Genomic DNA, 12769 nt, shown 5'->3' on the forward strand with positions numbered 1-12769 from the left:
AGGCCATCGATTTCGCGCGAGCCTCTATACTATCAATCGCTTATATCGTCCGGTAGGCCTCTGACGTATTCCTTCGGAATCGCCTCGAAATGGCGTATACGTATAACCGCGTGCATATGAAAACAAAGCAAAAATAATCAAGCTGAACTTCCGCTGGCGGTGCATATTTGATTATTCAAAGTAACCAATAGTATGTGCTCACGAAAGCACACACACACACACACACACACACACACACACACACACACACACACACANAAAAAAAAAAAAAAAAAAAAAAAAAAAAAAAAAAAAAAAAAAAAAAAAAAAAAAAAAAAAAAAAAAAAAAAAAAAAAAAAAAAAAAAAAAAAAAAAAAAAAAAAAAAAAAAAAAAAAAAAAAAAAAAAAAAAAAAAAAAAAAAAAAAAAAAAAAAAAAAAAAAAAAAAAAAAAAAAAAAAAAAAAAAAAAAAAAAAAAAAAAAAAAAAAAAAAAAAAAAAAAAAAAAAAAAAAAAAAAAAAAAAAAAAAAAAAAAAAAAAAAAAAAAAAAAAAAAAAAAAAAAAAAAAAAAAAAAAAAAAAAAAAAAAAAAAAAAAAAAAAAAAAAAAAAAAAAAAAAAAAAAAAAAAAAAAAAAAAAAAAAAAAAAAAAAAAAAAAAAAAAAAAAAAAAAAAAAAAAAAAAAAAAAAAAAAAAAAAAAAAAAAAAAAAAAAAAAAAAAAAAAAAAAAAAAAAAAAAAAAAAAAAAAAAAAAAAAAAAAAAAAAAAAAAAAAAAAAAAAAAAAAAAAAAAAAAAAAAAAAAAAAAAAAAAAAAAAAAAAAAAAAAAAAAAAAAAAAAAAAAAAAAAAAAAAAAAAAAAAAAAAAAAAAAAAAAAAAAAAAAAAAAAAAAAAAAAAAAAAAAAAAAAAAAAAAAAAAAAAAAAAAAAAAAAAAAAAAAAAAAAAAAAAAAAAAAAAAAAAAAAAAAAAAAAAAAAAAAAAAAAAAAAAAAAAAAAAAAAAAAAAAAAAAAAAAAAAAAAAAAAAAAAAAAAAAAAAAAAAAAAAAAAAAAAAAAAAAAAAAAAAAAAAAAAAAAAAAAAAAAAAAAAAAAAAAAAAAAAAAAAAAAAAAAAAAAAAAAAAAAAAAAAAAAAAAAAAAAAAAAAAAAAAACACACACACACACACACACACACACACACACACCTTCGAATATGAAGTGTAAGTAGGATATGCGAGTGTGCTGATGTAGGTGCGCGGGCGGGGTTGGAGTCGGGGGCTTTTGGACCACCAGCACTATACCCACCCACCCTTTCACCGAACGGCAAACATCTTGCCAAACAAACTTTGAACCGCATCGTCATCATCATCGTCGTCGTCGCCATCAGCGGCAGCAGCTACTACCACCACACACACAAGCACACACTGCAGAGAGTTTGTACTTTGATGCATGGCAGTAGTAGTAGTAGTAGTAGTAGTAGTAAGAGTGAACTAATCCAATAATTCGCTTGTAACAGCAGTAGCGCTTCGCACTAACGAGCCATTATGAATGATAATTTCCTGGGATCTAGCTCTGCGGCTCTATCTCTCTCTCACTCTGCACCGTATATATATGCATAATGTCAAGTATAAATTCAGCCAAAGATTCGGTTGAAAGAGGAAGCTGCTCGGGGTATATACGCTATATATACAGCTATACCTGAGCGAGAGAGAGCGAGTTAAATACACACGCAGTTGCAGCCTACACTGCGATACATAAGCGCGCGAGGAAAAGTGAATTATATATGGCAGCGACGAGCAGCAGCAGCAGCGGTAGTAGTAGTAATAGAACAAGAGCTCGATGATGAGCGCGGGATTTTCGGGCGCGATGGACAAGTTGCTGCTGCATCTGGGTTCGCGCAAACACGCGATAAAACAGAAACGCGAGAGAGCTGCGGGGATTTAGCAGTTCGACTCTCTCTCTCTGATGAATCTTTGTTCGAGCATGTGCCAGCCGCCGAAGCCGCACGCACGCATGCATATATGCACGCAAGAGCGAAAAAGCGATTGATTTTTCGAGTCGAAATTTTCATGACTGGCGAGATTGGCGTCGATTGTTCGACTGTATACAGCTAACGCATGTACGAGCGCAAATTTTAACGCTTTCAGCTGTGCGAGCCCGGCAGAGGCCTGTTATTTTCGCGCGTACGCAGTACTCGGGTTCGATAGGTCAAAGAGCGTCATTCAACGCACACGCACACACGCGAAAGATCATTGCCATGCGGGGGGGGTCGAGGAACTTTTCAAAATCACGTATATGGAGTACGGCGATCCCGTTGCTAATTTTATTATTTATCTAGCCAGCTGAGAAAACTATTAGTAAATATCAAATCTTGTGTTTCCATTCTTTTGTGTATCTCGTGCGCCTTTCGTGTGGACAATAGAGACGAATTAAAAAGGAAAATGACACAGTATAGAATTTCTCTCTAGTTTTTCATCGCTCGCGTACAGCGTGTATACAGCTTTTGCTTTTATTAAATGTACACGTAAAAAAAAAAAAAAAAAATTGGCGCTTACACATAGACACACGAAATTCGAGCCCAGTCATGGGCAAATAATGAATCACGTGCAGTATTTTAGCGACGCGTATATTATCGAGACTTTGTCGTCGTCGTCGTCGCCGTCGTACATCCTTTTCATCGTATGGTACTTTTTAAAAGATAATCGAATGATAGCCCGGCTACTCGCGGCAAAATTGCGTGTCATCGGCGCGCGCATCAATCGTCGTCATCGTCGTCGTCGTCGTCTGCCTGATCGTCCCTTTTTATTATTTTACATTTTCTCTCTCCAAGTTTTTTTTTCCTTTTTAACGTCGCACACGATCGAGCCATTATTCTCTCTCGTACTCCGATGAAACCATCCGTGATTCCTCTCGTGAGCCCCTATGTATACGCGAGGACGATCCCGGGCTACTGTATGTGTGTAACGCCGTGTGCAGACACGCAAAGGCGCGTCTAGCTCCATAAATTTTCCATCATTACCAACGAGCGAGAGAACCACACCCGACTATATACATATAAGTGCAAGAGAATTCCACAAAAGATGGTGGTGGTCTTCTCTCTCTCTCTGGCCGTGTGTGTGTGCGCGGGGGTGGGCGAAAATTTAAGGGACGTAGACGCGCCCCCCAGCAGCAGTCTATATAAGCTGCCGCTGCTATATGTACGATAACTAGCGGCAGCTCCGCAGTTATATGCGTATTTCTTCGTCCGACTGTCGTATTCTTTTATTACACCCTACGGACACGAACCGGACGACGACGGCTTCGGTGGTGAGAGAAGGGAGAGGGGCGAAGGCGAGGAAAAAAATCAGTCCTAGCTGGATGGAGCAGCGGTAGCACATGTAGCGACACGAAATCGGCGCGTCGGAGAGTGAGAGAGAGAGCTTAGTCACCGGTTAAGTTCATAAAGTTTGATGACCCAAAAGACGCATTAAGCCTTATCGATTGAAAAAGAGAAATGGCTTCAGCAGCAGCAGCAGCTCCTGCTATTACTACTACTACTACTACTACTACTACTACTACTACTCGTGTGCGCCATTAGCCAAATAATAAATACGACATATGCGACGAGGCCTATATAGCTATATAGCCCGTTTCCTATGCGCATTTAATTCGACGCGAGTCAGACGTGCCGCTGACGTAGGCACACACACCGAGGCACTGCTGCTGCTGCATCCTTATGATTATCACGTCTCACAACCTCCCCCTTCTCCGAGACGAGATAGACTCGACTTAGTCTCGTATGATTAACGCTTCGGAATATGTACCCTCTTCTCCTCTTTCCAACTTGTTTCATCCTACGTACATACACGTATATACATAATATATAAGTAGAGAAAATCCACTGCCGACGTACTATATCTATAGCTCAGCGCGCGCCCCGTATTAACGCAATGGCAGCAGTATCGGCCGTGTTCAATTTTCATAAAAGTTAACGGAAACTCGCCTTGCCTGCGCTTATGCTTTCGCAGGCGTGGCCCCGTGTACGTACGATACACCGCTGCGCGTTCGAGAGCCTTTTAATTAGCCTATTAGTCTTATGGTGCGCTTAGATACGCGTTGTCTTTTGAATATTGCGCAGGCCGAGCTATTATTCAAACTCGCGTGCGTAATAAGGAATGCCAATTTTTTTTCTCTCTGTTTTCGTCATTTTTAATGCAAACTGGAATTACGTTAAAAGGCGCGCTGCGCGTTAATCACGCGGGCAGAGTGTACACGCTGAAAATTTTTTATTTTTCAACTCCCTGCAAGCGTCACCGTCTCATTCGCTCGGGCTGTCGAACAAAAACGCGCGAGGCAATCAAAACAAAAAAAAAAAAACAATTCATTTTTTTTTAACACACATATTTTTAACTAAAATGTTTCGTACGTCATCGTGCAGGCGCGTACGCGCGTTGACGAGTCGCGTTGATCGAGACGGGCTTGCGGAGTTTTGATAAGCGCGTCGAAGAGTCGAGTGAAATAAAAAAAAAAGAAAGAGGGAAGGTAATTTGATACACGACGTAAACAAAAATGTGAACAGGCGCGCGCGCGCGCAAAAACAAACACAATGTATATGGATTATGAAACTCGAGCGACAGCGAAAATTATCTACAGTGACAAAGTCGAATGATAAAGATATGTGTACGAAGCTTTCGAGGCTCGACGAAAAAACAAATCTTTTTTTTTTTCATTCAATAATAAAATTTGAATTAATTAAAGTGTACACAACTCGAATTCGGGACACTGCACACGAAATTTGTACAGATAGCCTGGCGATTCGCTCGGCCGCATTAAAAAAGTGCGCGATCTGGGGGCGGGCGGCTCAATCAATATTATACACTCGCTAGAGAGTGAGAGAGAGGAATAGAGATAGAAGCTGCTGCTGCTGCTTCTGGTTCGTTTCTGCTTCGTAGCACTAGCCACGGGCTGCCTCGCAAAGGTATCGAGTGTAAATATTGCAGTTTGTCCCGTATTTGCTCGCCTCTGTCAATCAAACGGCATGTTTAGCAGCTATGCACATATACCTACACACGCGTACACGTTCGACATGCGAGTATAGCGAGTATATACCAGGAGAGAGTAAGTTGCGGTGCGTCATTTCAAGCAAGCTGCCCGGGCGAATCGATGCTAATTTTCCGATAGTCGATGATGCACGTGTGCAGTGCAGCAGCTACATAGCCCAAAGCCGATCTGGCCAAAAGGTCACAGATTTTAATTTCAAATTCGGAGAGTCGCCTATGACTATAACTAACCCCAGATGCGAAGGGGCCATTGATCGCCATTGATAATACGCGCGCGACGAAGGCGCGGCTGCTGCTGCGAAAAACGAGTACGTATAACGCATGTGTGCTTAGGCGCCCGCGCGCGCCAAGAGAAACCTCTTATTATCATTCTGTGCGAGCTGTGTACGGGGGTCGGTGCACACTTTTAGGCAATTAGTCAAATTGACGGGGCAATAACGTACGGGGGCGATTTTCTTCATTAGAAAATTACACGTTACGCGATCCGCGCGCTCTTGCGAGAGACTAATATAACTGATCGGGAACCGAGAAGGCAGTAGTAGCAAGTTCGCAGAAACCACCCTCGATTTCGCGAATAATAAGTACGGATCCATTCGATCATTCCACTCGCGTCTCCCTCTCTCCCTCTCTCTCGCTCGTGGTGGTGGTAGTACAGACGGAGGAGGCTCTTCTCTCTTTACGTGCCGCAAATATAAGCGTGGCTCTCGGCACGGCACACGCGATGGTCCCGGGAAACTACTAATACCAGCTACGAAGCTACTACCTACGATCGCTATTTGCACCGGCATACGTATAACGCATATATATAACGATAGGAATTGCGCGGGGCTCCTGCCTTGCGGGGGAAAATAGACCTCTAGCTCATTGCGCGAAACGCGAAAGAGGCCGATCCCGGGGATATCTCGCCGGGGATATATGTATATACGGAAAAGGGCTACGGCCCACGCGCTGCATTGAATATTCAAAGTACGATCGCACATGCACATATAGATATATCCGATCTACAGGCGGCAATTCAATCGTAATCGCACGTATACATGGTGCCACACACACACACATACATATAGTCGGTGGCAGCGCGAAAGGGATGATTGCATTTCTCGGCTTCTGCTTGATCCGCAATGCGTAATAGTTCGACACAGAATTCGCTTATTACTAACTGCAAAAGTCGTCGCTCGGCGCGTACCCCATAAAAGCCACCGATTAGTCACCTGCTCGCAGCGCGTAATATATAATGGCAGATTACTCGACGAGCCGCGCGTTATCGCTCTCGAATAACATTATTACTCGAGTTCTTATTTATACACACGATCCATCAGCCTTCGACGCGATATTAAATCAACGAGGCGTATCGCAACCGCATCGCCGCCAAGTGTATTATAACGAACGAATGTTTTTTTTTTTCTTTCGTTGTCCACGCAAACGCCAACTTCTGCTTCATTGTGTGCGTGAGAGCATTGCATTATGAATTAAATTTCGCGACTGCGTCGAGTGCGCGCTTATTATACTACACTGGGCTGTAACTGCGGCGCGTTATGTATATAAACTGCGTACTGCAGTATACGGTATATACAGCAGGTACTCTCGCGCCGGCACTTGGCAAGCCCGAGGAAAGAGAGAAGAGAGAATATAATATATAATATAATGCAAAAGTACAGAAGCAGCAGCAGCAGCAGCAGCAGGTATATAAACCTAAAGCTTTGCAGAAGCAGTAGCAGGTATATATATAGCAGTAGTAAGCAAGATCCGTAATTTAACTCGTTCCAGCAGCTAGCGTAGAGAAACAACAACAGCAGCAGCAACGACAACATGCACGGGCCAGCGCACTGCAAGCCAGCCGAAGAGAGAGAGAGAGAGAGATAGAGCAAGGCAAAGAGTCTCGTGTCAACGCGCCGGAAAGTTTCGCTCGCGCTGCATTTCGTAACTCGAGAGTAAAACGCACCGCATATACACTGGCTCATCCTCGCGGCTGAGTCATTCATATACAGCACATACTAGCGTACATCGTGTGTTTGTGTTCATGCACTCGTTACAAAAGCTATATTACTCGCCCTGGTTTTTTTTTTCTCTTACGTACATAATATTTTATGCGACCTATGCGAAAACCACACGAGAAAACATTCGTCAAAAAGCACGTGCCGCTGCCGCCGCTGTTGTTCATATATATAGCTGCCTGAAAAACACGACGACGAAAGGAAAGACGGCAAAATAAGCCAAATAGTCGAGTCGATTAAGGTCTCGTGATACATAGGAGGTGCAGCAGTATATATATGCACACGTGCACACACAAGCGAGAGCTGTAAAGCGAGCTTATAAAATTCCCACATCCCGAGAGCAGTGCAAGTACGGTATAATATATTGCAGTGGAACAGCAGTACACAGGCCGCAGCTAGTGCATCTATATAGCTGCTGCTGCTGCAGTACAGAGAGCATTAAGTCGAGAGACACAATGATTAATTCTCCGGCGCGCATCTTTAAAAGAGAGAGAGAGAGAAGAGAGAACTAGAAAGGAAGGAGAGAAAAAGTCCATGTGTATAAGGAGTGCACAGCCGTCGTCGACGTCGACGACGGCGTTGGCCTCGATATTATATGGAAGAAATTCCATAAGACGGCGCGAGCGAGCGAGAAATAAAAAAAATATATATATATGAGAGCTGAGAAAAAACAGCATAACGCGCGTACAGCTAGTGCAGCGGCGTACACCTATATCATGTATACCTATAGATAATAAAAGTCGCGCGGGCGCGAATATATCGAGAGCTGTTCGTTTCGAAATAGATTTTGCGCAGCAGCAGCTGCTGCTGCTTGTTCAAAGTCCGGTTTGTGCCTCCTGTGTGTATGTGTGTGTGTTATCAGTATTTTATATACTGACGTGCTGCACACCTATTCCGAGAGATATATATATATATATAGGCATGTGCACCAAGAGCTCGAGATTATATATTTTTCTTTCTCCGCGGCGCCGAATGGCTAAAATATTTCGACACCTCTTTGGAGCGCGCCCCGTATAATATTGTGAAAAATTCGCAAAGCGATTTATAACAACAGCTCGGAGTCAGCTAAACGTAAGAATTGTTATGATGAATCAATATATATGTGTGTCTCGATAATGAGACACGCGTTAAAAAGGCGATCGTCTTTCGCTTCACGTTATATATAATAATATAATAATAAGCCGCCTGTACATTAATATACGTATAACGTGTGCACGATCGCAAAAAAATTATAAACAAGATTTCGTTACGCGATCGCCTCGCGCGATATCATAAACGCACAATATGGCTCATTGAAGCTCGCAACATATATACGATGATATCGAAGCGCAGGCGTGATCGTTCCGAACAATAAAGTTGAGTGTGCATGTGTGTGTGTGTGTGTGTGTTTGAGTCGAGCGGGTTATATTATGCATACACTCGCACACACACACACACACATGCGAGACGTCCGCTTGGCATCGAATCGAGGTTCCTCGAAGCATTGGCTAAGCGTTCCGCGAATAAAGTCCATAAAAATTATCGCCGATTGAATTTCGCACGTTAAAAAAAGGCCACATCGCATCGCAGCAGCAGGACAGAGAGCCGATAAGAGAGCGTCGTCGTCGTGCATGGCCTACATCGTGCGTTAACTGCCAGCACGACTATACGGCAAAAGCGAGAAATTAAATCGCCGAGCGCGTGTAATTATTGTTGACTTTTCGCGGGAGTCTCTGGCGCAAAATATTCTATCCGTATATATACGGTTCACGCACCGTATATACTCAGTAAATGTCGTCGTATACGCGCGAAACAAAACGAGCTGGCGAGCCAGAGCAGCAGCAGCAGCAGTAGTTTTCGCGTTAAAGTCAGTTGCGCGACACATTCCAGTTAAAAAGCTTAGAGAGAGAACTTGGAAAGGCCGCTAGGTTCTGTGTACGTAAAGCTACCGCTGGGAAGAAGAAAAAAAATTATACAGCCGACTCCTAAACGCGCTACGGCACTTTATAGGACGCGACACGTAACTACAGGACAACGCTGCTGTCGAGCCCTGTGCGCAGCAGTTTACGCGCGCGTACAACTATGCGCGCCCATCGGAGTGTAGCAGAAGGTTCAAGTCCGAGGGTAAAAAAAAAAGAAGAAGAAATTACGCTCGAGCTCGTGCGAACTTCCTGGATGGCCACACAGCCGCGCAGACGACGACCTTATTATCGAGGCTCGCGAGTCGAGTTCCAATTTAGAGAGAGAGAGAGAGAAAGAGCGGCGTAATATTTTCAAGCGTGCGTATTATATACATAATATGAAAACGTCGAGGAGGTGGAGGCGCGACGCGGAACGCTCGCTACACATAGAGAGAGAGAGAGAGAAAATGATATATAATGTAACGCTCGCTCGCGCGTAATCGCCACTGAGGTGAAAAAAATTAAAAACGATGAAACAGCAGCAGCAGCAGAAGAACTGCTGTGCACCGCCGCCCCGTGTACGTATAGGTATATATATATGTTATAATTGGATCGAGGAAGAGAAGAAGAGCCGGAGAGACGACGTTGTATGTAATGCGCGAGGCTCACGATGATTCACTTTTTAACAAGTGCGCGCACTCACACACACATGTACTGTGTATGTAAGCTGTGCCGCGCCGAATGGAATTTGAAGCGATAATTGCTCGCGCATGCTATATAGCCGAGTGTATATGCTATATGTATATATATGCTGTGTCGACTGTCGAGAGTCAATGTCAGGCTCGCTCGCAGAGGCGAGCAATATACGGTGCAGGTATACATATTGTATATGGAAGAGTCATGTATTATAACACGCATGGTATATATACGGTGCAATGTACGCTATATACGCGGGATGCACACGCACGCGGCTGAACATAACACAAAGAGAGAAGAAGAAGAAGAAGAAGAAGAGAGTCGCCTCTCTCTCGTCGTGCATTGCTCGCGAGCAGACGCACAGACTCTCGGGCTGCACTGCACACACAGTGCAAGCTATATGGATTGCAAAATGACGACGCGGCGGCCCGAAGTCGCGCACCTTCTGCGACGCACGGCCCTTCCGCACTCGTATTATATACAGTGCATAGCAGTCAAGGTATTCGGCGATCGACATTCTTCTCTTTTGCTGCCGCTGCTGCTGCGGCCACGCACGAGTCGACGCACTGTAATATACAATGACTGCTTGTACGTGTACGCGTGTGTTTTTTTATACGCGTCCTTTAATGTCCGCGTAACAGCGACCTGCGATTCCTGAAAAATTGCGTCGTCGTCTTTCTCTCTCGTGCGCGTAGTGTGTACACTACGAAGATCTTCGTCTCATTGGCCACGCCAATCACAGAACTGACTTTTTTTTTCTCTCGGTATAACGAGCGTCGTAAGTCGGAAAAATGTCATCGCATGAGATTCGGAGTTCTCGTACTGTCGACACAATGACAGTCGCGTATCTGTTTGTGTTTACATCTGCGCGCTCGCGTCACGTTCCTTTTTTTTTCCGTTACGTCAGAAATCTGGAATCTCACGTGCGCACACACACACACACACAAATTCGTATCAAATGATTCGACAGGTCCGGTCGTAGGACTCGAGACGCGATCAAACGCACAATAAACATCAACGACACAAGGAAGCATTAAATAAGGAATTGCACGGTATTCGTATTTTATGTATACGAATTTCGGAGCATACATTTAGGAAACAGCGATACACTTGACACTTGCTTTCATTTTAGTAGTATAGCGGCAGCCGCGCGCTTGAGTGGAAAAATCTCGCGTTCACTCACCCGTTATTAAAGGTGCACGCGCACACTGCACAGGCAAGATCGGACCTTCTCTCTCCGCTGTACTATCCTCCTTCTTCTCCAGCTCCGGTCGAGCATGTAACACCACACTATAACACACCTATATGTTACACACCGAGCTGTATAATTCCGTAGGTAGCCGAGTGCGGATGCAGAGAACTGCGGTAGCCAAACTGCAGCTATATGTATTTCGAATTAAAAAACGATCGAACGATCGCTTGAGCACAAAAACGCGTGCGACACTGACACTTTTCTTCGTCGAACGAATTCAAAACAACAATACAATATTATAAAGAGCTATATATTATTGTAGCTCTGTCACTATGAAGCACTTTGGCAAATTCACACTTTTTACTCTTATTTTTACTGACATCGGTAAATTTTACACCGAATCGGCAGCGTCGTCGTGAAAATCCGCGTCATCTCGACAAACACACCGTGGGTAAACGATCTCACTGTGCATCGACTCGGATATCGAAGGTATATAGACTCGCGCCAAAAAACAACGAACGAACGAACGAACAACGAAACCTATATGCGAAACCGATTTTATGCACAAACGGTTATCAGAGAACGGAGTATAGTATAAAATTCGCGCGAGGTGGTGGGGGCAGGCAGTGGCAGGCAGCAGCACAAGCCGCTCGGCGCTCGCCGTCAGACTGAGAAAAGAGAGAGCGCGAGGCATCTGTCGAGGCTCCGATATATTCGCGAATACTGCGTTTATTTTATATAGTGTGTGTGTGTGTGTGTATGCGCCCGAGCGAGGGGTCGCAGGCCTTTCGCGTATATACGTATACCGCGTTGTATACACTTCTCTGCGCGTTCCGTGTGCAACTTCTCTCTCTCTTGCTATCGCCGCCATGCACGGTACACACAGTATACATACACACAGGCCGCGAACGTGAAAACGAGCCTCATGGCCCCTGCAACTATACAACGTAACGCGTGCATATAGTGTAAGACACACGGCGCTGGTGGTGATGGCGACGACGACGACGTTGGAGGTGGTGGTGGGGCGAAAGAACGAGTAGTAGAGCGCATACACACACACACACACACACACACATACACAGATGCAGCAACGTGCAGAAGTAGCATAAAGAAGCAGCGCACATCGTGTGGCTGCAGCAGCAGCTTATATGCAGCTTACAGCGCACACGAACCTTTAATATATATCTCGCGGAGACAGCAAAAGGGAAAGGAACCAAGAGCGCATTTTCTGCTGCTTTAGAGCTCTGCAGTGTGCGCCTTCGGGTTCTCTGTGCTGCGGAGTGGGAGACGCAGCTCCGTATCTTAACGACGCGTACACAGACGCATAGTTGCATAGATATATACACGTATACAACGCACGGGCATAAGTCGCGATCGCACGCAAATATTAAAGCGTTATACTATAGCCTCGGCTGCTGTTTGCCTTGCTACAAAATGTTGTAATACTTTTTAGCCGTTGGCGTATAATAACCGCTGCACAAGCGAAAATTCGACGCTTCGGCCGAACTGTTTTGCTTTTACGGATCGGCGCGGAACAATGCCGATACATTATATATTAGATATAGGCTCGTGACACCTTTGAGAAACACACAAAGTATAATAGTTTTGTTTTGTTTGGGCTCCGATCGTCGACTCTGCGACTTCGCGACGCCACCGTATACATACAATATAAGCTCGATGATCGATCAATCATTGTTAAATATCACATTAGCCGCTCGATGTTTCGCGGAGCAGCTCCGAGACAGGCTTTAACAGGTAGTTGCGACGCTCTCGTTCTACATATACAGATATATTATATTGTTATAACCTGTACGCGCGATTGACCCTGGCGTAATAATACACGAAACTTGCGCTGTTACGAGCATTACGTATGTATGATGATGATGATGATGATGATGATGATCGACCCAGTGTCGCCCCGACAATTAATCCTATCATTACCGTCTTTAAAAGCCGTCATTACCGTGACAATGAGTTTCAATAACCGAGTCGGCACTTTTTTTGATGCGCGCGA

General features: G+C 43.6%; 1 protein-coding gene across 2 annotated transcripts in view; it reads right to left on the minus strand.

Moving 5' to 3' along the window:
* LOC106654839 (insulin-like growth factor-binding protein complex acid labile subunit) overlaps positions 1 to 12769 on the minus strand; it is a 272241-nt gene that overhangs the window by 86640 nt on the left and 172832 nt on the right. The window contains exon 1 of one of the 2 annotated variants that reach the window (XM_014374912.2): positions 10747 to 11402. The exons of the other annotated variant lie outside the window; for it this stretch is intronic. The gene's annotated coding sequence lies outside the window, so the exon portion shown is untranslated. Of the gene's footprint in view, positions 1 to 10746; positions 11403 to 12769 lie in introns of those variants that run through there. 2 annotated transcript variants of the gene reach the window in all.

The sequence above is a fragment of the Trichogramma pretiosum genome, unplaced genomic scaffold (genome assembly GCF_000599845.2).
Source record: "Trichogramma pretiosum strain Unisexual culture from Peru unplaced genomic scaffold, Tpre_2.0 scaffold23, whole genome shotgun sequence".
Classification (NCBI taxonomy): Eukaryota; Metazoa; Arthropoda; class Insecta; order Hymenoptera; family Trichogrammatidae; genus Trichogramma; species Trichogramma pretiosum.